Below are 24,212 nucleotides of genomic sequence, written 5' to 3'. Positions count from 1 at the left end.
CTTCATATACATATATATATCAACAAACACAGATACAAACAAATATTTCTTTCCTCAGCAGGTGGAATGGACTCTAGGTAAAATACCTGATAATAAAGCCTCATGGCATAAAAAACAGCCTCCTCCCAGTAGTCCCAGCTATGCATTGCAGAAGCTGTTGTGAAGGAGTAGGTAGATATCAGCACCATTCACCTTGTGTTGTCTTGCCCTTGTATTCAAGAAAAATGTGCCTATATTTAGAAAGTAGAATTAGTACTGAAGCAATTTTCACATCACTGGTCCTTCAGCCTCCTCAAATATTATTTGTGGTATCTGCTTTCATGCAAGAGGATGGGGCCACATAAAAGCAATCACAAGGATGGAAAAGTTCTCAGCAGGAGGAAAAGGGATTATCAAAAAACAGAGGAATGACTCCTGAATGTTTTGTAGTCCTGGGCATCCATATGTCATTTAAGCTATGTAGAGTGTTAATGGATAGGTCTAAAAATAATGAATGCATTATTTATTAACTTATTAGAGCTTTCAGAAAAATAGGTGCTGAATTCATTTGACTAATAAGCTACATCAGATCACATCCATTGGAAGACGCATGCAAATAAATTGGCTGAACTGGGCATTTACAGGTCTTTGTGAGGCCATTTAGGAAGTTAATTTTTTTGCTACAGGGATCGTACATGGAACAGTAACATTTCAGAATACTCGATTACTTCTATGTGCCATTCTATATCTGCCCCTGCCCAGCTCCCTGTTAGATAAACTTGTGTAATTCCAGATTCATTTCAGAACAAGATTTCTTTGTAATCCAAAGGAAATATGATACCAGAGAGCAAATTAAGTGGAGAAAACAAGCCATTGATAACAGCACGAAGGCTCTTTGTTGGGATCTCATGACCTTCCAGCCCTTTGGGACGAGCAAAATAAAACGCCGAGTGTGATTTGCAAGTGTGACAGGATGTGCTCTCTCAGACCACCTTCCCATGCAGTTTTCTTTTTTATTCACATCTCTGTCTAGCTATGCTGAATGGAGAGAGACTAGCAGGACAGGATGGAGTGCTGCAATGGAGCCTTGTGCTGTGGTCTGATGTCTTTTGCAGTCCAAGGAAAGAGGTTCATGGGTTCCTGGAGACTGCTCTGAATGATGTAGGCCAGGTTCAGGAGCAAGGCATGGCTCTTGAAAATAGTCATAATTTTTGTGTGAGTTAGCAAAGTGATAACTGTTCGCTGTTAAAAATCACGGCAGCAATACCCATGGAGGTTATATAAAAAGCATCAGGAGCTGAGAACTTCAGAGCCTGTGCTCTTCTTCCTGGGCTGTTGGCTGGACAATCATAGAAACATCTCTCCTTTGGTCCAGTTCAAAGTCAGACTAGGACCACAGGTGTTATGGTCTTTTATGGGTATAAAGTAGAGCTCCCTGCTCACCCTTTTCCTATTCTCCATCCAGGCATTTCCCCTGACAACCGTCCCTCCCCTGCACACCCAGACCAACTCAGGACAAACTGGTTTTATGCCAGCCCTGCCAGATATCAAGGAAATGAAGGAGAAAAGCACAGAAGTATCTACTGGAATCATGGATATAACCTTTTGCAAAGGGAAAAGCCCTTGGTGGAGAAGGAAACCCACAAACCATACGAAAGTTTATTTGGAGACAAAGTAGGAAGGGAAAGAATTATTCTAAGCTCTTGTTTTCAAAACATGCATTACATATTATTTATTTATGTATTTATCCATTGTCTTCTTCCAAAGCTTTTCTTACAACCTCACTTGAAAAACTACAATGTGTGTTAGCCCAAGGACCCAGTCTGACTGCACAAGTGCTGTCTGGGTGCCTATCAATAACTTCTGAAACCATAGGTCAATTGTAATTGAATTTGGAAGGCTGGCATTTCAGAAAGAAAGTTTGTTCTACTTACATTAAGCACCATCTTTACTCTTAGGGTGGTGAGGCACCGGAACAGGTTGCCCAGAGAAGCTGTGGATGCCCCATCCCGGGAGGTGTTCAAGGCCAGGCTGGATGGGGCTTTGGGCAACCTGGTCTGGTGGGAAGTGTCCCTGCCCATGGCAGGGGGTTGGAAGTGGGTGATCTTTCATGTCCCTTCCAACCCAAACCGTTCTGTGATTCTATGAAATAATGGGTAGGTACAAAAATGCCAAAGGATGTTCCAGGCTGCAAGCTGAGCTCAGCTCATCTTACAGAAAAGAGGGCTTTACATCAGAGCACAAGGTCTTAGTACAGGCTGCATATTTTTCATGATACATAGGAATACATACTTATTTTATGACTTGTATTCCATTTCTTCCAGATGTCCAGAGACTGTGGCATGAGATGCAATTGAAAGAACAACCATTACCCATATTTTAAAAGGAAAACCTACAGGAAAAAAAAAAAAAAGTTTTGTTTTGAACTCCTAGGTTTCATTTTTCAAATTCAAAGAGAGAAAGAAAAAACTTTTTTTCCTGTTCTACCTGTAAAATTATATTACTTCTTGGTTTTGAAAAGGTCATATCACCTGATGTAGTAATTGCATGCAGCTGTTATGTAATTGTTCCTCATATTTCTATAAAAGGCAGTAATTGGAATAGTTTCTTGAAAGTTATTATGTGGCAGGTACTTCCTGGGGACAACAACAATAGCTATTCATCTGGTGGCAACAGTCCCCCATAGGGAGCTCAGAGCTGCCCGTGGGAGCTGCTGTGGACCTGGGGAAGTTATGTGCTCCGTCTCTTTGCCATGAAGAGCGGAGCGTGGGCAGATGAACTTTGTTGGCTCCATCTGTCTCACAGGCTCAGTGAGTCAGCTCGGAAAGCAGCACACGCATACACACACTGTCCCTCTCCTCAGGACCAGGATCAAAAAAGCTCCACCTGCAAGGGCCAGCAGCCAGCACTGTTCGGCTTGCCTTTCCTGCCAGCCTCACCCAAAGGGCCTGCATCGGACCCTGTGTCCTTGTGGGATGGAGTAGGAAAGGTCTGGGGCTCTGAATCCCTGTTTTCTCGAACAGTCATACTGGGAATAAATAACAATATATGACCCTCCTTTGTATTGCTGCTTTCTTGAGACCCCACCTCTAGTACTGCATTCAGCTCTGGGGCCCCCAGCACAAGAAGGACATGGAGCTGTTGGAGCGAGTCCAGAGGAGGCCACGAGGATGCTCAGAGGGCTGGAGCACCTCTCCTGTGAAGACAGGCTGAGGGAGTTGGGGTTGTTCAGCCTGGAGAAGAGAAGGCTCTGGGGATCGCTTATAGAGGCCTTCCAGTACCTAAAGGGGGCCGGCAGAAAAGCTGGAGAGGGACTTGTTATCACAGGGAATGTAGTGACGGGACAAAGAGTAATGGTCTTGAACTAAAAGAAGGTAGATTTAGATTAGATATTCAGAAAAAATTCTTTATTAAGAGGTTGGCGAGGCCCTGGCACAGGCTGCCCAGAGAAGCTGTGGATGCCCAATCCCTGGAGGTGTTCAAGGCCAGGCTGGATGGGGCTTTGGGCAGCCTGGTCTGGTGGGAGGTGTCCCTGCCCATGGCAGGGGGGGTGGAATTAGATGATCTTTAAGGTCCCTTCCAACCCAAAGCATTCTGTGATTCTATGATTTCCTGCCATTGGCTGCAATGCCCATCCTTCCCCAGCCCATAAAACTGTATTTCAGTCTTGTCCCCTCTAACTTTACCTGTAAAGGATGATAGAGGATATGAAGTAATACAGAGTACTTACATATTATATTTAGATTAGAAAACTGACTTCAAATAGAGACTTATATTTTAGCAGTCAATGTTCACGAGTTTCTGTTAAGAGGGGTTGTAGAGTGGCAACACATTTTTCCCTCAGTTGTCTGAATTGGCTTTCACTGATTTCTGTCACCCAAAGGCTAGCAAGAACAAGGTGACTGATATATGCAGGAGCCCCCCAAGAGAGTAACTGCCAAAATAGCTCATCTGAGGAGCTCCCCCCCACGAGATTGCCACCTAATGCTAACCACGACGCCAGAGTTAACTGCAGCAGTCAGCTGTTGCATTTCATCTAGACGTCCTGCTCAGTTTAATTAACCTTTTGGGAATTAGCATTTTGTTGACTTACAGTACCTGCTTTGAATTTCTGGCAGTGTTATAGAAATGCTGTCTTGATTGCAGAGTGGCTTGTCTCATTTGGAGGGGGGCGATACCCAAAGGCAATGCTTTTAGAGACCTGTCCCTGGGCAGCAGGTGGAAACTGGGGCAGCAGAGAGTGGAGGGAGGCAGCCCATACCAATGATGGTGGTTCGACCTGGTTCATGCCCCACCATCCTGGAATTGTTCGTTCCCCCTCCCTATGGGCTCAGGTGCGGGTTCCTCGCTCCTCCCAGTCCCCCGAGCACACTTTGTACGTGTTCATCACTTTCTGTTTACAGTCATTTCCGAGCATCTTCTTCCTCCAGTTGGCAGTTTCTTTCCCTGCACTTACCAAATAACATTCATATTCTGCCTCTGAAAAACCATGAGGTGTCAAACCTGCTGCTTGCAAGAAATGATGCCTGTCACAGGCAAGTGCAACGCAGCCAGGCGAGCTGCTCACTGCTGTACCTGGGGGGGGGGGGGGGGGGGGGGGGGGGGAGACACTATTCCCACCCATATGCTCAGTCTTCTGCTTCAGTGAGGTGTTGAAAAGTCTGAGGAAGCATCTTGCCAGGAATGAGACTTAAGTTTGGCTAAGCAATGTTTGTCTTTGGGCTTGTGGCTATCCAAGAGCCTGTTTTACCTTAGGAAACAGGTTTGTTCAGGTTAAATTGCGCTGCCAGAAACACCACCACTGAATAAAGTTTTTTCCAGACTTTCTGAATAATGCTGTGCTGACAGCTTCTCCCGTGCTTCACTTTTTTAACTGTGGCTTTTATTTGCTTATATCTTTGCTTATATATTTGCTTATATCTTTGCTTATATCTGGGTGGTATCTTAGGAGGCTCTGAGAGGGGCACGAGATGAGGTTGAAGGGAACGACCATCCATGAGGTTACGGCGAGTCAGACAGCTGCGTGGGCTGGAAGGGACTGCTGCAGCCCTGGGGAGCATCCAAGGGAGGTAATGCTGTGGTGGAACTGGGAGACACCCAAAACAAGAGGGCTGGCATGAAGGCTGCAGTGCATGGGGCTGCCTTAACAAACCTCATACCGTTAACCATCCTCATACTGTTCTCCATGTCAGGTGAATCCCCAGCTGTTGCCCTGAGGATTAAACACCACCTCTCTGGGCCTCTCCTTTCCTCTGATGTGCCATGAACTGGACAAGGCAACTGAGAGGGCAGCTTTAGCGAAGGAGCACATAATTTGCTCTCAGCAACTCCCTTTGCAGCAGGTTGACCTTGACCTCCTGCCATTCACTCCGTGGTTGACTTTCTCCCAGCCTCTGAGAACAGAGGAAAATCAATGTGGCTTTGTCAAATAATTTTGAATTGTGTTCTGGGCAGAGAACTGAAAAAGCACATTAAAGATATCCCGGATCAATAGGATTCAAGCAACATTTGAGCACCACCTATTAGCTCTCATACTAATGCACTTTCATTTTCACCACTAGTTTGGGGGGAATTCAATGGGATCTGCTGTAAAAACGGTTTTCTCTTGAAAGGATAGGAAGTATATCATCTGTGAAAAAGCAGAGAAAATGCTGTTTTCCACATAATCATATATAATTATCAAAAATACAGCTTTTGCTTCCCAACAGGGATCTATAAACTTCTTACTCAGAAGTCTGAGTGTAATTTAACAATATAAATTAAAAAAAAAAAGCACAATATAAACACAGATTATAAAAAAAAATACTGATCTAGGTCATGTAGAGAGCTAATGCACAGATATTCAGCCATTTTCTTGGTAATTTAGCAGTCACTTCAGAAGACAACATAACATTTAGTCCCTTTACAGCAGAAAAAAAAAGCAAAGTAGTCTGCTATCAAAGGAGTTGTCTTTGGCACATTGTCTGATCATGGTTTGGTGTTTTTTTAATCCAATTTCCAGGTCTATCAGACTTGGTGTGAAACAGAATAATTACTGCTGGTTTGTAAAGAAAGGTGATAATTTGAAGCACATTTTGAGCTCTTTTTCTTGAGGGAATTTAGCTGAAAAACTGTTCTTTTCAACTTCAGTTTTCAATATTGCAAAACTACTCTGCCATTCAACGTAGGAGTGACTGATTTGTTGCCATATTGCTTGAGACTACGTTTACTTGACTGCTTGTGTATTTCCATTTCTCGGAAAATTCTTTAGCAGAAAATGATATCATTAATTTCATCCCAATTTGTTATTTTTTGAGAAAGTGAATAAGGCTCAACTCGACTGCTTCTGTTCTGGGTTTACAGGGAGTTCAAAAGGGCCTTTGCTTCATCTGGTTGATATGTTTCCTATAAACAGAGCTAGTCACAATTTCAGAGATTGAATTCACAGCAGTTACTTTGCCAGGGAAAACATTTCATCGTTTAGTTGTTATTATAAATAAATACAAGGTTTGATTCACCAGTCCACCTACACTCTGTTTTGTCAATGGAGTTACAACAGAACAGCACTGGTTTTATCAAGGGAGAATCATGCTTGTTGTAGTCTGTTAGTACAAAATGCATTTTTTTCCTTGTGTCTAATAAAATTCTTTACTTTAGGGCATCCTTGTCTTCCTCCACTCCAGGATACTCCCCATATTATCCTGGGTAAGAGTAGACGTTCATATCTTATCAAAAGCAACGGGTCACTTATCTTCCAAAATCTACTGGATCATTTGAGAAACCCCATTTCATGTTTCTTAGTAAGAAACATTTGGATGGGTTGTTCAGGCTTTATCTTCTCCCCTAAAGATGCAAAGAAATTCCCACTGTGATTACAGTACCATCCAAATTAATTATGTACCACATTCTCACAGATCTGGAAGGAGACGAGCCCCTGAGCTCCCTGGCCTTCAGTCCTGTTTGATGCTCCTCTGCACGAGCTCTGCTCGTTGCACTGTGACTCTCACCCTGCCAAACCTCTCCAGCCCTGTGGCAGGGACCAAGCTTCCAGGAAATCCTCTCTGAGCATCAGCCATGGAAAAAAAAAAAAAAAAAACATCAAACTAACAAACAACAAAAGTTCAAACCACCACCAACAACCCAACATATCACCTTTCATTGTGTCTGTTTGGATTAAACCTCTAAGTTCCTGAAATATATGACCTTTCACATTTTATTTTATATTGTCCTTCAGTTAAGCAACAGCGGAGAGTGCAGGAAAGTGATGGCTGTTCTGGAGATGATGGATGAGGCTCCCTGCGCTCCCCACTGCTTGCAGCCCATGAGTCATTTGCTAATTTCCTCAGCTAAAACTGACAGACAATTACCAGGCATTTCATCACAGTCAACCAGATTTTTTTTTTTCAGAGCTTGCTGTCTATCTTTTGATAGCAGTGTCTACAAAAACTGCTGCCTACAACATTGTCTCTCGAAGCTTTAATATTTTATCATTTCTTTCAGTTCTTGCTCTTTTTCCTCTCTCAGCATTCAGATCCTTTAAATATAATATAGCACAATACAGTGCATCTTGCATATTTGCTGCTCTAAATATATGTTACGTACCTGCTTGTTTGCAGCACATTACTCAAGAGCTATTCTCTTAACCGTTTTGTTAAAATATCGGAATAAATTGCATTGTTGACGGGTATTAATTTTCAAAGGGTTTTCTAAAAGGAAGTTGCTGGGTCTGCCAATTACTTCTTTATCGAAGAATACAATTTCCAATATAAATTTTCCACCTGTGTGTATGCCTAGTGCTCAGGGCACCCCTGTGCTTGGCAGTTTCCAGCTGTGATGACCACCTGTGCAGATCCTGGCATCCAGCCCGCCTGCTCCTCGTGGGTACAGGCGAGGGCAGTTCCCTGCCAGCCCCAAGGAAAACAAGTGCATGGATAGGGTGGTGGCTGGGTGCACTACCTCTGAGGAGCAAGGTTGCCGGTGCTTATTTGACTCCTTGGCATTTCTGGGAGGTCACAGGCATGTGGCCCCAACTGATGTGCAATTTCGGTTCTTTTCTAGCCACATTTAAATAAACCAAATGCCTCATTTTAAAGAGCATGATCTTCCCTTGCAGAGGATGCTCCAGCTTCAGAGAAGTGATGTAGCTCACCGTTTTAAAAGGAAACAACTTATTTGGTAGGATAAACGATGCACATCTGTGCAGTCAGTCAGAGCTGACATGATCTCAGGAGCCGGTGGTACTTCTCATTCCCAGGAGAGCCCTGTGAGCACAAGACTCTGCAGTTTGTTTTCATCTTCTCTGTATGCTGCCATCTCCTTCTCAGCTTTTTAACTGTGTTCAGATGCTAAATCCCCATCACTAACGTAGCAGAAATAGAGGTGACTAGCTGGGAACATGGACTGGGAAGAAGCTGCATAGGCCTAGTAGCCATCACTCCTGGCCAGGTCAGCTTCATAAACTGAAAAAGCTCCGTGTTAAATTCAATAATTACTTCAGTCTGTACTTCTCAAGCCTGTTTTAGGCTAAACTTTATCCCTGGCCCTCTTAAAACCATTTTTATTTCCTGGTGTTTATTTCTCCACCTTCTGGCATCATTGTGAGAGAACAAGCATATCTCCTCAGTAAAAAGGGTAAAAAGGCCCTTCTTTTCTTGGATGGCAAGTTCCCCGTCCCTTGTCCTTGTGGCCCCCTCTGCACCTGCATCCTCTGAACTGCATCTTCAACACCAGCAATCAGAGCTGCACAAAGTACTCCAGGCTTTGCCCTCCCTACTGAAAACACCTGGAAGCTTAATCCTGCTGAAAGGCATAAAACATAGAGAAGTACAAAAATCAACCAAAATCAAGCATAATTTGGAAGTTAAAATGTGACGTTAATTAATCTAGTTTCAAAACCTACACACACACTCCTTTTATTCTTGGCTAGAGCTTAACAGCTGGCAAAAACTCAGACTCGAGAAATGTTTCCTGTTCTTATTTACTTGACTAAAAATAGCTGTCAGTGTCAAAGCATCCCATCACTTTTGCATTCTCTGTGTGGGCATATATATAGATATATGTCTATACACGCATTATATAAGTCTCTCTATACGCACACATACATATTTATTATATATACACACACATGTAAAATGTATAAAAATTTCTAAACAGACATATATATGTGTGTGTGTATACATATATACACAAATAAAAATATATATACTATTTTAAATGAAGTAGAACATGCAAACAAGAGTAGCCATGCAACAAATTCATATATAATATGTTTTATAACTGGAAACTACCTTGCAGGTGTAATGGCTTATCCTGCCATTCACTCACTCCAGCTCCATAAAATTTGAGCTTATGAGTATATGAGTTTCATAGTTACTTAAACTAACTTAAACTAAAGTGAGCAACACCTCTCCCTCCATCTGCAATTTCAGAGCAGGATTTCGTAATCATGCATGGTTCGTTCTCATCAAGTATTGATATCACAAGCATTTATTGCTAGGGTAATCAGAGGAGGAAAGGTTACTGTCTATGTATGTGAACATTCATATGCATGACTTCTGCCTATTCTTTGTGTCTGCCCCTTTGATTCCCCAACACATCAAAAGGCTCACGGAGGCCCCATCTGTGTGGCTGCCTGCAGTGGGGAGGCACTCCAAGGTAGTTTGCTGTCTTATCACAATGGCCCAGAGAAGGCAGGTGGTCTTCACAGCTGGACTTCCTGAAAAGGACTGCCTAAAAATGATTGTTTAAATTTCAGCCCTCCCCAGGAAAAGGTTGAGTCCTTCCTTTAATATGACTGTTTTTGTTAATATGTTGTCCCAGGCTGATGAGCAGTGCCAGTCCTCAGGCTCAGTGCTCTCATCTACCTGCCGAGTATAACGGGTGGCCAGGGGTGGTGGAAAGGGAGCTGGATGCTTCCCCCGGCCCTGCCTGAGCCAAACCTGGGTACAGTTTATTGATGTCAAAGGAGCTGCCCTAGCTTACAGCCCTGGCAGTCTCTGTGGATTTCCACCCCCATTTGCCTTTGTTTATCCTGTATTTTTGAGAGTCTTTGAGACATGCTGTTGGGAATATCCTTGCCCCTTCTGACCAGAATTGAGCTTCTTTATCAAGCCAGAACATAACATGTCCTTGAGCATGATGAATCCACCCAGACTCACTCATTTTGCAGATATCCTAGACCAAATCCAGGAAACAGATGTGGGGGACATGAGGGCTTTGTTTCTTCATGGTTAACATTACCCAGTGAAAAATCACCTTTTCACATTACGTGGTTGAATGCAACCAGCTGGTTGCCCCAGTAAGATGGGGACCACATTCATCACTGAGTCTTTTTATTCCTGAAGCCTCTTTCCATCTTTATGGGGAAGTCTGCACAGTTGGGTCACTTCCACGAGTGTTGCTGATCCTGGCAGACTTAAAGTGGGAGTGTGACTGCACTCTAGAGTGAAAATAAACCTTGCCTTGATAAATACAGAATAATGAAGAGAAAAAAAAATCAACAACAACGAAAAACTGGATTTGGCATTTATTTTAAACTGGTATTCTTGGAACTAGTTTCATAACCACCAGTGATCAAATCCAGCAAGTTTGTGGCTGCAAGTTATGAGAATAGAAAAAAATGTATTTTTTTCAAACAATCCTGTTTCTTTATAATGGCCCAATTCAAAGACCCCTGGCATCAGATAGAGTTTTTACTGACTTTAATGAGAGAAAGGCAGAGGCATTGATGGCTGTAATATTTTTTTTTTCAATTTGCCTCAATAAATTTAGGCAAACAATTAGGTTTTCTCTGAAGGGGGAGAATGTATCCTTCGATTGATATGGACAACTGTGTAAGCAGAGTCGCTGTGGTTGGAACCAGTTCCGCTATTAGTAACACTAATAAAAATCAAGAGCATAAAGCAAGCACATAATGATAAGAGCTTTTTAAAGGCAGCCATAAAAAAATTTGTGCAGAGGAAAACTAACAAGGTGGAGTTCAGAACTACTAGAAACAAATAGTTATTTCAAGTCCTGTAGAAAAAAAAATGCTACCACATTTAATGAAAAATAGTAGCTTTTCAGTGTTTGGGAGGAAATTTAATAGTCCCCCAAAGAACATCCTCACTATGAAAATCCATGATGTGGTTAAGAAACACATGGAAATAATAATACTGCTATCTTCACAGAAGTTTTATGGATTAATATGGCCCTTTAGTCACAATCCTATGTAAAAGGACTTCCTTAAGGACAGCCCTTCATGCTGGCAGGCATAGGGATGGTTTTGTGCCCATTCAGGTGACCCTTTACAGTAAAGTAAGTTTCTCTCAACTTCTGACCTGAGTGGGTGGGTTCCTGAAACAGAGCTTTTGGAAAGATCTCTCCTTCATCCACACTTTCCCAGATGGCTGTACAATAGTGGGGTCAAATGCTGTTTGTAAAAAGGGAAAAAAGAGGGCACAAGCCTATTTAGAAACACACAAGCTTCTCAAGTGCTGTGTCTGCATCAATGCCAACCCCATCCTTTCTCAGCGACCCAGTAACATTCGGAGTTTTCACTATGTCCTTTTCAAATGTCACAACATGGCTCTAATTTCAGCTTTGCTCACAAGTTAGCTTGAGCTGCCAGATAAGGACATGGTAAAAATCAACCCCCACGCCAAAGAATTGAGCACAACTAAAACTCAAGAAGTTAATACCACATAGAGCAGAGGCTTTGTAGCACAGCAGAGAGACCCTCATGCACCTTCCCCAACACACCTATGTCCAGAGTCCTCTAACTGAAAATGGTACAGTTTTAAGGTATTTGCAGTAAATGGGGGTGACAGTCACTTATTTTGGGACAGATTGGTGAAACCTCACTCTCACCTAAGGGAGCCTGGCAAAAATCTTACAAGGATCCCATGGAGCATTTTGTCTTGTCTTGAAATGGCACTGTCTTTAAATGTTTCTCCACAGAAGCAGGTGGTTCCTGATGGAAGCAGAGGAAAGGACAAAATCCTTGGATGCACATGGAGCAATTATAATTAGGTGGGGCACTTACTAGCAATACAAAAGTAACTGAGAAAACTAAAGGCTCCTTAGGTACTACCACACTTTTCTCTCTGGTCTTGTTCTCATTTGTTATTTTTGCACTGCTGAGTGTTGTTTGGTTGCTGGCAGATCAGGTATGTCAGCACCTTACAAGACTAGGAAATTCCCTGGGCTTCGTCACAATTCCTCTTTGCAAACACACAGGGCCAGGCCACCCCACACCACAAAAAAAAACAAAACATAGGCATCTTCAACATAACCAAAGTGGCTGATGAAAATCATCTTGGGAAAGGAAAACAAAAACGTGTCGTGGTAGGTCCCAGGTGGTGCTTTGCAGCACCATGGGCTGACGTGGTCAGAGCGGACATGTTCCCTGCACGCTGCAGGCCCCTGGGCCCAGCGCACTGCCTTGTGCTTCTACTGACCCGGGACAAGGAGCTGCCGATTGTCAGTGACTAAAACGATGAACTGCATCCCCACAAGTGTCCCACTAGGTTATTTTCTCTTCTCTGGCCCCAGCTGTCCATGCCCGGCAGTGAGCAGCAGCTCCACTGCCCCTGTGGCACTAAAGTTCCCACTCACATGGGCTTTACTTAGTCTGTGGTGTCAGATGTTCTGTCAGTCCTGCTACATCCGTCTACCTCTGTCCTATGCACCTTTATCTGAAAAACTCTCATTTGCTCAAGTCCCTTCCTCATTATTTGCTTCTGGTTATATAAATTAAGCACTGTAATGGAAAACGCTCCTGTGCCCAAGGGCCCACAGTGAGCCACCCTGTAATGGCAGCTTGGATCCATGCAGGCCATTCACAGGTTTCCTCGCTTCCCTTCCTCTGTCCCTGTCCTCTGCCATGCCGTCAGGTCAGGTTCCTGTCCCACAACACAGAGCTGCTCCTTTTCCTTCAGAGCTTTGTTTGGAGAGCTGAAGCCCTCTTTGAGACCCTCTGCATGGACTTGAGAGTGAGCACATTTTCTTGCACGACTTTGTACTGAGTATACTTCTCAGCAGGATGCAAATGTTACTGCTATTGTCAGAGTAACAAAACTATGGAGGGCTTTTACAAGCAACTGAGGACAAAAAAATACCTACGCCAAAGTGTTTACAGCTCAGGTAGGAAGAGAATAGCTGTTCAGAGTTCAGCCAAGGTTTTCTGGAGGGAACCAGTGCCCCCCCACCCCAGGACAAAGACTTCTGGTGCACTTCAGAGAAATGGGTGGATTGTGGCCCTCCATCAACCTGTGGGAGCTTTTATCCAGCATCTTCCTGGGATACTTCAGCCCTGTGCCCATGCTGTGCTCCCTTTGGGCTCTGTAGAGAAGCTGTGGGGAGGGGGGAGCTCAGCACTTCCCAGGGCTATCTCTAGTCCTGCCACTTGGCAGGATAGGCTTCTACAGAGAGGCTGAAAGGATTTTTGGTAATAACAGGAACAGCAACCATGTGGACTTCCCTTCCTGAATCTCCAAATTGAAAAGCCTAAATTGTGTCTCGTTTCCCCTCTTCCGTTTCTCTGAAAAGAAACCTAGCAATCATTGTAACAATGGCTCTTTCTATTTTTGATGAGCCTGTGGAGAAAGCTAAACTGCAGAACTAATGGAAACCCAGTACCCAGTCAGAAGAGTTTCTCTGCTTTTTTAATATTAACTGTATTCTGATTAATGCAAGTCAATCCATCCCCAGATCGACACGGGGGTGCTGAACCACACTGATCAAGCCAATGTGCAGCAGCTGTCTTCCTGTTATTTTCACCTCTTTAAAGCCTCCCACCACCTCTCTCTCAGACACTCATTTGAACTCCGCTTAATTCACGAATTTAAAAGGAAAAAAAAAAAAAAAAGGACTCAGATTGATGCTATAAATAATTCACAGCCAGTTTTATCCAACACGGGTGAAAATCAGAGAGGCTGAATCTTCAGCCACCATATGTTGAACCTAAGTCATCTATCAGGAGAGGGTGAAATAATATTTTTGGAAGTACAGGGGAAGCATAGGAAGAGGGACCGATGTGACAAAACCAGCTTACCCTTCATTAAAGATGCAGAGGTGAATGTCTGGGGCTAGAAACCTTATCAAGAAATATCTTCACTTGGAGACAATACTAGAGCAAGGACAACGTGTATTGCTAAGGCTGTATCTAATGTGCAACATACTCAGACAATTCACAGCGACCCAAGCTTTTCTGTTCAGCCCCATTTTGTGCAGTGCAACAGGGCTGTTTGCGATGGGTGTCATGCATCCAGCAAGAGCCTGGCTGAGGAAGGACCAGTGAAAAACTGAAGACAGAGCCCACGGAAATATGCAGGTTGATCTAGTGTAGCTTAAGATTATTGGCAAAAATAAAGATAACTTTGATGGAGTTTTTGTTTGAAAATGTGATTACGGAATCACAGAATCGCAGGGGTTGGAAGGGACCTCGAAAGATCATCGGGTCCAACCCCCCTGCCAAAGCAGGCTCCTTAGAGCAGGCTGCCCAGGTAGGCGTCCAGACGGGCCTTGAATATCTCCAGAGAGGGAGACTCCACAACCTCCCTGGGCAGTCTGTTCCAGTGCTCCATCACCCTCACTGTGAAGAAGTTATTTCGCATGCTGGTGCGGAACTTCCTGTGCTCTATCTTGTGGCCATTACCCATTGTCCTATCCCCACAAACCACTGAGAAGAGGTTGGCCAAATCCCTGTCTCCCACACCTCAGGTATTTATACACATTGATGAGATCCCCTCTCAGTCTTCTTTTCTCCAGGCTGAACAGACCCAGGTCTCTCAGCCTTTCTTCATAAGGAAGATGCTCCAGGCCCCGTACCATCTTTGTGGCCCTCAGCTGCACTCTTTCCAGGAGATCCTTGTCTTTTTTGTACCGGGGAGCCCAGAACTGGACACAGTACTCCAGGTGAGGCCTGACCAGGGCAGAGTAGAGGGGGAGGATCACCTCCCTTGACCTGCTGGCCACGCTCCTTTTAATGCACGCCAGGATCCCGTTGGCCCTCTTGGCCACGAGGGCACACTGCTGGCTCATGGTCAACCTGTCGTCCACCAGGACCCCCAGGTCTTTCCTTATTGGAAAAAATAAAGATAACTTTGATGGAGTTTTTGTTTGAAAAATGTGATTACAGTGACATGGTTTGCTCCAGCTTGAAACACAGCTAGTGCTTAAATTATAAATAAATTAGAAAAAAAAAATCCTTTTCCTTTCTGAACAAAGAACAGAACAAAAACTGTGCTTTCTTTTATCATTTTCATTTTGACTATTTCATAGCCATGAAGATCAACTTGCTGGCTTATAGTTGAAATATAGACAGGTTAGGATGGTCTTCACAAAGTCCCAGAAATGAGTGCCACGGGTGCCAATGTGCAGCAGTTGCCTTCCTATCACCTGCACATCTCTGACTGTCCCTCAGACACTTGTCTGAACTTTGCTTAATCTGTGATCTCTCAGAGTTACCTGTCCCAGAGGCAGAGGTATTGTCTTTCCTGAAAGGGAAGCCCATTCAACTTAGCAACAAAAGTCATATGTAAAGCAAATGTTTGAAAGCATAGGGCCACCTTCTCTATCTATCTTGTTTTACACCTTAATTAAACAGTGACATACAGGATTGTAAGGAAAACAAAAAACAACAACAAAAAACAACAACAAAACAAAAACAAACAAACAAACAAAAAAGGTGGCCAATCCAAAATGAAAAGGGGTGAATTAGTAAGATTAGTTGTGATAATAAAATTCACAGATGGGGCTCATCTCCTGCTCTCTCATTTTCCCGGCATGGACGCTTGTGGGAATGGGGGACAAGGGTTGGATGCAACTTACATGTACAAGAGACTTCACGTGCTGTTTGAATTTCACAGTGTTCGTGTGAACATGAGACTAATTAAAGTGAAAGACAAAGAGAAGCTGCTAACAGTTTCTTTTTATAAGAAAATAAACTAATTATTAACTTCTTATTTTTGCTTTCTGGTTCTTTCCAAGAGTCAAATAGATCTCATTAGATAAGTGTATAGCAGTTCCAGTAATGTGGTTTTGCTAAGGTATCAGCAAAAACCTATTTGATTTTCCCTGTGTAAGAGAGGCAGCATTGCTCCCTGCTCTGCCAAAGGATTTTGTGGTCCAAGGCACAAACCAAGACAACTGCACAAACCCTCTTAGCACAGCCAGTGCAGGGTGAGTCCTGCCTTGCTCACAAAGAGCCCTCAATCCTTGTGTTTGACCAGGAGCTGCTGCAAAGAAACCACCTGGAACAGCTGAAATGGCTTGGTTGCCTCTTTGTTTGTCCAATGGACACAGTAAATGAGATTGTGCTTGGCTGCTGTAATTTGCCGGTGACCCTCGAGAAAACCTGCAGGGCAGTGGAAGCCCTCTGTGGGCTGAGAGGAACAGGAAATAGCTCTGAGCTGGGGGAAGAGATATCAGCACTCCCCATAAAGTCAGTATCTAGCAGCAGCTGCACTGCAGGGACAGTGCAGCTAACACCAGCTCCTGCACATCCCACCTGAATCATCACACACTGAAATGCTGGGCAAAACACAACTAATCTTGAAAGGGAAGATAGAGGTGAGGAAAAATTTTCAACAAGCAGTTAGTTTCCTACCATCAGTGCCAATGGTGCACACCCTGTAATTAGATGACCTGGAATTTTTCACACTGAAGAATAGCTTTTCTCTGACTTTCTGAATAGTGATTGCAAGTCCCTGAGGACTTGCTTGGCTTTGTTGCTTTGCAAACTGTGCCACTGCAACTCATTTGAAACCTGTGCTACATCTGCTCAGCACACAAAGGAGAGCTGAACTGCATTTGTCCATGCAAAGTACATACACTGCTTTTGTTAGTAATAAATTATCAGCAAGATAAGTTCTTACTTTCTTTCTCATAAAGGGATGGCTGGTTTACAGATGGATGAACTTACTGAAAATCTTAGCACCTGAGCACTTAGTTCAATTTAATATTGTAGCCTGCAGCACTTTGCAGTAACTGCATGAAACTTCATGATGACAATTACTGAAGGAAGGTAGGAAAGTATTGAATTTTTTAACATTAGAGTTAGGTAATTTTCCTGGATACAAACAAAACCTTTTCTGGCTTTTATTTATTTATTTATATTTATTTAATTTTTTTCCAGCTTGAATTTAACCCAAATTCTCTATTGCACATTTACTTTTGGGGGCATAATTAATGTCTCTAAGGGTAGGGACTTCTCCAAGGTACTCAGCATCACCTTACCTGAGTTCCCATGGGAATCAATGGATGTTTCACTGACAAACAGGAACTGAAGGGTGCTGCAAGCTTCCCTGAGATGCAGCACCCTGAGGTCCATGTCTCTCATTATATTCCCAAAATAAGTCCTCGAAATAATCCTAAAAAATAGTAAGCAAAAGGAGCTAACAGCCTTCAGCTGTGCACTGGGCCAAGCAGAGGCTATGTTAAATACATTAACCTGAGTATGGTAAGCTGCTGGAGAGCAAAAATGCAGGTTTCTGTAACTTGCTGTAATGCTTACCACATCAGCAGAGCCCTCAGAGCCCCTCAGGCTGGAGTTATACCCAGGTTCAAAGGCTCCCTGTGCTAAAGCAGTGAGGGCTGCAACGAGGCTTGGGAAATTTGGGTCTGCAGGGCTCACGGGAGGTGACAGGGATCAATTTTGAGGTTGGAGGCATAACCCTGTTGTTACCTCTGGAGGACAGGAAGCGTTTGGCTGGGCAGGAGCACACCTTCTCCAGAGCTGGAAGCACACTCAGTCCCGCAGTCCTCCAACACAGGCCATGCCCTACAGCCACTGCCTTCCCAGCCACCCTCACCCAGCCTGTCCTTCAGGTGGCAAGCTCCCTTGGCAAAGCCTGCCCTCCGCTTTCTTCCGAGTTGTTGTCGCTGTGGAGACAGCACACCCACACACACTCATTCCACAGAGGTTCCCTTGGGTCAGGCTTTGCAGCAGAGCATACAAAAATGTACGTTTCTATATTCAGGGATTTTTTATTATTATTATTATTATTTTAAAGCATGGCATTGCACTGAAATGCTGTGAAATTGGGAATTATATCTACAAGGTAGATTTTAGTTAACGTTGACAATTTGCCTACTTAATATGTGAACCTATAAAATTTGGAGCTAGATTTTGTGGGATCCAATCTGTAAACTAAATAACTTTAGGGGAATTAAAGTTTTCTTTTGACTACTCATGTTCTAACCCACAAAGGGCAAAAATGTTCAGATCCTCCCCTGCTGTTCTCTATTTAAACAGAAAGGAAAACTGAATGAAGTGGAGAGAGAAAGAAGCAGTTGAGGAAAAACTGAAATTAAATTTATTCTCCATCTTTCTGCAATGTATTATGTATCTGCAATGTATCAGCAAGCCATATATTTTGTTTCTTACAGAAGAAACTTGAAACACTGGACTTCCACATGCAGAGATGATCAGGATCTATAGCCCTGGCTGGCAGTTAATATGAGGTATGGAGAATAAATACGTGAATAAGAAAAAAAAAGAAGAAGGGGAAAAAAAGGTAGGAAAAAAAAAGGAAGGAAAAAAGAAGAAGAAGAAGAAAAAAGCTTAGCTGTTATTATCACCATTTAGGATTTTGTCTGTCAACAGCTTTCTGGAGATGTTAACATCATCTATGCTGTGCAGAACTGTCGGGGAGCTGCAGATGTGATCAGTCACAGGCACTGCCAGACACATGTTAAATTCCAGGCAAACCTGTCAAAGTACCAGGAGTGGAACTATGAAAATCGTCACACCATAGATGTCAAGTAGCAGGGGTGTAATTACATCTAGGTCTGATCCTGTGTTCTCCCCCCACTCAAAAGTTTCACTATAGATAATTGTGGGTGTGTATGAGGTACAGAATGAAGTGTTTCCTCTACCAAGCTCCTTCCACTCCTTTCTCTCCCTCCCTCCATCCAATGCACTGCATCTTACTTCTTTCTCCACGTCCTGGTGGCTGTTGTGAGGCCATAACACACCCAACAGGTCACCAGCAGTAATTTAGTTTGTCATTAAACAACTGACAGCCGCTGCCACGGGGAGGCAAATGGAGACAAATGAGACAAGGGCAGAGGGGCAGAGGCTGACGGACACCTCAGCGCAGATCCTCAGCTTTCAACATGAGAGATCCCCACGTCCTGCTGACCCCAGACCAAAATACTCTCGGCACCGAGAGTGCGCAGCAGCCAGCACAGCAGACAGGGGACTGCTTAGGACAGCTCATAGGAGTCACTGAAGACAGGGCTTGGATTTAAATCCTGCTCTTAATCTGGGAATTAAAGCCCAGCTGCAGTGACCGGCAGGCACTCTCCTCAGAAAATAATGTAGTGTCCGGATGCCTCTTCTGAAGGTTGTGTGCCTGAACTTCCCCTTTCAAGGGGGCTGCGTATCTTACCAGTTGGGTTAAAACAAGCTCAAGGCAGGGTGAGACATCTTTATTCTTCCTCCAGCCTTGCCCTTCCTAGGAGTTTTTCCAGGGTTCCTCACTCTTCCCACACACCTTTCTCCTCATTTCCTCATTGTTCTTCTCTCTTTTGCCATCAGCATTCAGGTGTGGTGCCCTTGGTGCCCACTCCTCATCTGCCCAGTGCTCAGCTCTTCTTCAAAGCCTCCTTCTGTGTAGTCCCTGTGTCTCCAGCACCTCACCAAATGCTTATCCTCTGTGGTGTTTCAATTTAAATCCCACAGGCTGCGGAATGGAAGATAAATCTTGTACTTTATCAACAGACGATGAACTTGTGCTCTCTTGAAGTTTCTGCTTACCAGCTTAAACTTGTACGCATGGAACAGCTTAGTTGGTGGTTGTAAAAATACTTCATAAACAAAGAGCTGGGAACTAATAATTCATTAGGTTTCCTAAATATGTCTGAATAGATAGGGCACTTACATATTTATAAAACAGCAATTATTTTAACATCAATGTTTACTAACTATGAAATTGTTTTGTTGCTATCTCCCTATGCTTGCAAATAAGCAATTACTTTTAATAATCCACAATGAAACTCATTAAGTGATTTAGACAAGGTGACCAGTTAAAACACTGGCTTAAACAAGAGTGGATGACAGCATATGATTATATTTCTGATACGGACTGTATTTCAGACAAGAGCAAGTCCTGTGTTCGCATCAAAGCACACGTTTTGGACACCGGTGAACACGACGGGTCTGCGGGTGGGAGACATGCAGTGGGGGAGCAGGCCAGTGCTTTCCCTGCCTCACCGCCACTGAAGTTTCAGGACTCCATTTGATTTTTTTTTCTCCCTTCAAAGAGTGAAGGGAACAGACTGCTTTGCCAACTGGAGCAGTTTCACTGAACTGTAAACAGACAGTGCTTGAAAGCCTGTCACTGGGCCTCCCATCAGAAACAAGCGAACAGCAGTGGAGCTCCCAACTTGGAGCCGGTAAAATGAGCCTTCACCAGGCACACTGTTAGCACACATAACTGCAGACATTCACAGCTATAAAAGCTGCCAGGCCAGGTATTTTTCAATATAGAAAAGATAAAGCCTCCCGGAGACTCCTTCCAGGCCGTGTGTACAGCAGGGGAGGGTGGTGGGCGCAGGCCGAGCGGCTGCACCGCAGCCTCATCAGATCGCTTCACAGAGCAGAGCTGGAGAAATCCTGCCCCAGGCCGATAGCCTTTGGGCTCAGAGCCATGCCCTCATGTCTCCAAGGCTGGGTGAGAGAGAGCTGAAGGACTTTCCACAGCACCTTTTCTGCGGAGGTGAAATTGCAGTTTAGAAATCAGCTGGCAATTTCGCAGAAAATGATTGATTTTTCTCTTCAAGTGGCATACAGGGAAAGAAGTTTTCTGTTGACCTGTGATCAAGGGAAATGGAAGATGGGGGAAGAGAAATCAAATCTGTTTCTTGTCTATCAGGCTCTTGCTCCATATGTAGTGCTAAACTTTCAGGCCAAATAAAGAAAAAATTGATGCTAGACTAAGGAAGGCCATGGAAGCTCCTGAGGAAAGATCTCCCTTTGGAAACAGGTCTTGCAGTTTGAGAACAAACCAGCAGACAAAAATGCATTTCTTGTTAACTGCAGAGAAAGGTAGAGGGATTTTGAATTATGTGCACCATGAAATAACTCTCCCATCACCCTCTGCCAAATCCTCTCATGCATATTTTCTGTGACACTGAGCACACGCATTCAAACTCTTTACAAGACTGAGGCACCAAACCTGTAGGTGCCATTTTAAGTTCACTGCTGCATGGAGCAACAACACATTGTTGCAGATGGGATTGGGCAAGAATTTTGTAACACTGCTTTTGCAGAGGCCACATGCAGGAAAGCCTCTACTCCAGCAACGTTGGTCTTCCATTTCAATCTTCTAGAAAAAAAAAAAAAAGAGAGGGAGAGAGAGAAAGTTTTATAAAATTACTGTGCCTTGCTTATGAAAGATGAATCATAGTGCTTTTCAGTAGAGCAGCAGGTTGCCAAGGGACCCTCTTCAAGGTTATTATTTTGAACACCTGTGAAAGCTACTTTTTTTTTTTTTTTAAGTTTTTCTACTATTTAGAAAGGAAATGAGAAAGGAAATGAAAACAGACAGATGAAAACTCGACTTAGCTGGCTGCAATCCTATGTCACCCAGAGAAATGTGAACCAAATTACAGAGCACAAACTGAACAATAGGAAATTGGTTCAAACAATTTTTGCTAACAACCTCCCTTCCAAGCCCATTCCTCTCAAACCCCCAAAAGCTGGCTTCATCCATGGTATGACTCCAGTATGTACAGCTTTTTGCCAGAAGAATTTACACACCAGAATTTGAGATGCAGCAGTGAGCACTGGAGCACAGAAGGCTCAATCTCCAGCGGACACTCATTAGATCACAGCAAATAATTTAAGCCATTGTCTGCATTCACCCTGGAAACTGCATTTGCTTTCTTAGCTGATTGCCTCTTTTGAGTTCTGTTCTAGTACTCAAATTTGTTGCCATGAAAATGCATATTAATTTAGTCCAAAAATCAAATTATTCACCGTCAGTGATTTTCAGTGCATCATGGGCAGTGGCTACATGGGGTTTCTAATTCCCCAAATGACTGGTTGCCCACTTAGATCAGAAAGCAAGACAATACCATGGGGGCTCAGTATTCAAACTCAGAAATGAGTCTGCTGTGGCATGTCAACCATCCATGTAGGTGGGAGTCCACCTGTGGCATCCTACAGGAATGAGGGAAGCAGGACAAATAGAGAACTAGGGCATTATTAGTCTTAATCTTATCATGGAAAATGGTGCTGCTGGAAATCCTTCTTGTGATGCCCACCCCAGTGACACACTCACACTTACCATGCACACACACATCCCTCTGAAATGAGGGGAGAGATGCAAGGAGAAGCCTATTGACAGAAGGACAGGGGGCTGAACCAGTGCTATTTACACAGCAGTCCTCCCCAGCTTGTGTCACATCTTCTTATCTTCACTGCTGCTTCCTGAGGTAGGTCAGCAGGCTGCATTAATTTAGAGACCGTCAGCCTTAACATATGCCTTTACTACCTGACACCACACCTTGCTGCCATACCTGCACAGCCCCCAGAAAGAACTGCCAGCTTTATACGGGTTTGTTTTGCTGCCATGCTTCAAGCACAGCAGAGAATTAATTGAAATTAATTCTCTTTGCTGGTGTGATTTATTTATAATGAGAAAGCTACATATAATTGACTTAAATTTCTCCAGTAGAAACTGAACACTTTCTCCAAAACCAATAAAACCCCAAGATCAAGGTCAGCATTTTTGCATGCATTTACAGCTGTTAAGAGCCATCAAGTGTGCTATACAAACACAATAAACTGTACTACGCTGTGTTACACACTGTGGTGTGCAACAGTGCAGAGCAACTTGCTGCAGGTGAGAGATGCTCATTAAGACGCAATTAATAAGCAATGTCTGTGCACTGAAGGGCATAAGAGCTAATTATTAGAAGACACAGGGTACAGAGGCAGTCCCACATGAAATTTCAAGGAGACGTGGGAATGAAATAAATCAGGAGAGTGAGCCAAGCCGAGCAGTGCTACAAATACAGCACTCATGAAATGAATGAACCCACCACTGTTCTCAGCTGAGGTTATTAGGGCAGGAAGCACGCCCCTGGTCACCAGCACAGGGCAGCGTAAATCCCAGCGCACTGGCAGGGGTGTCAGGCTCACTGCTGCTGCATGTTACGGAGGCAGCTGGAGGGCACCAGTCAGCCTCCCTCGTGGTTTATATTGCTATCAGTGTAGCAATATAAAGGTGTAATTCAGAGGATCACAGTTTTTGGAAGATTTGCCCAGCAACTGTCTTTCTGTACTGGAAGGCTTTCTATAGCCAAAAGTCCTTCTGGGGTTTTGTCACTTCCCATTCCATCATCGTGCTTTCATGGACATCTATCTGATTGTGCTACACTTCGCCTTTCAGAGGTGAAGCTGGTTATAAAATTCTACATTAGCAAGCCCAACTCGTGAGCTAGATTGTTAAAATCAATAAAGAAAAATAATTTTATTATTTTAAGAAAAGCTCGGATCGTACCAGACTCTGAAATCCACAGGGAAGGTGGAGGAAGGTGAAACTCTACACACAAACTTGTCATCCCTTCAGCTTACTACCATAATATTTCTTAAATGCTAACATAACACAACACATTTTTTTCCCCATCAAGTGAAAATAGCAAAGGAAAATGTTTATCGGTCTCACATAATGACAGAGTAATGGTATTTAGAAGTATGGATTTGAGGGAAATAAACTCTCCTTGTTTATCATCAATGGCTGCAATTATGTTGTCAAGTGAAATATGAGTGTTTTGATTTCCACTTCCTGCTGTCTTTTTACCTTCAACTTATATTGTATGCTTGCCACTGTTTATTCATGTACCGTTACAGAACCACTGAGAGGGGTTATTAATCAAGAGTATTTATTTTTCAGAGCAGTCACGCCATGCAGTCATGGATACAGCTGATGCTTAACCCTACATCCTCCTCCAAAGCAGTGTCGATGTTAAAAACATCCCCTCCCCAAACAGCCTAAGGATGGGGTAACGTGCTCCCGGACACGGAGCTCCGTGCCTCATCCACAGCCCTTATGTTCACAAATGCCTACAGAAAACAGGCTCAATATGAAAGAAGTGCTTGGAGTCAGGCTTTTGCCCCATGTCACAGGCAGCTCCAGGCACAGCTGAATCCCCAGGGCATGGATGCACTGGTGAACATCAGTGTCTTGCTGGAAAACATAAGAAGAGCTGCACAACAGGTTTCCTGATGAGACGGTAATAAAGTAGAGGAGTCAATAAACCTA

The 24,212-nt window shown here is 43.6% G+C and overlaps 3 long non-coding RNA genes across 3 annotated transcripts in view; 2 read left to right on the top strand and 1 right to left on the bottom strand.

Moving 5' to 3' along the window:
* LOC310895077 overlaps positions 1-1,789 on the top strand; it is a 21,829-nt gene extending 20,040 nt beyond the window's left edge. The window contains exon 3 of the long non-coding RNA XR_014580425.1: positions 1,445-1,789. This is a non-coding gene — a long non-coding RNA (uncharacterized lncRNA). The remainder of the gene's footprint in view (positions 1-1,444) is intronic.
* Positions 1-17,740, bottom strand: part of LOC310895076 — a 23,117-nt gene extending 5,377 nt beyond the window's left edge. Inside the window, exons 1-3 of the long non-coding RNA XR_014580424.1 lie at positions 17,624-17,740; positions 2,272-2,371; positions 87-230 (exon numbers count right to left, since the gene is read on the bottom strand). This is a non-coding gene — a long non-coding RNA (uncharacterized lncRNA). The remainder of the gene's footprint in view (positions 1-86; positions 231-2,271; positions 2,372-17,623) is intronic.
* On the top strand, positions 16,951-24,212 carry LOC310895075. The gene is made up of 3 exons (XR_014580423.1): positions 16,951-17,900; positions 18,328-18,402; positions 23,844-24,212. It is a non-coding gene; the product is annotated as an uncharacterized lncRNA (long non-coding RNA).

The sequence above is a fragment of the Anser anser genome, assembly GCF_964211835.1.
Source record: "Anser anser genome assembly, chromosome: 2".
Classification (NCBI taxonomy): domain Eukaryota; kingdom Metazoa; phylum Chordata; class Aves; order Anseriformes; family Anatidae; genus Anser; species Anser anser.
This window is presented reverse-complemented; position numbering and strand designations above follow the sequence as displayed.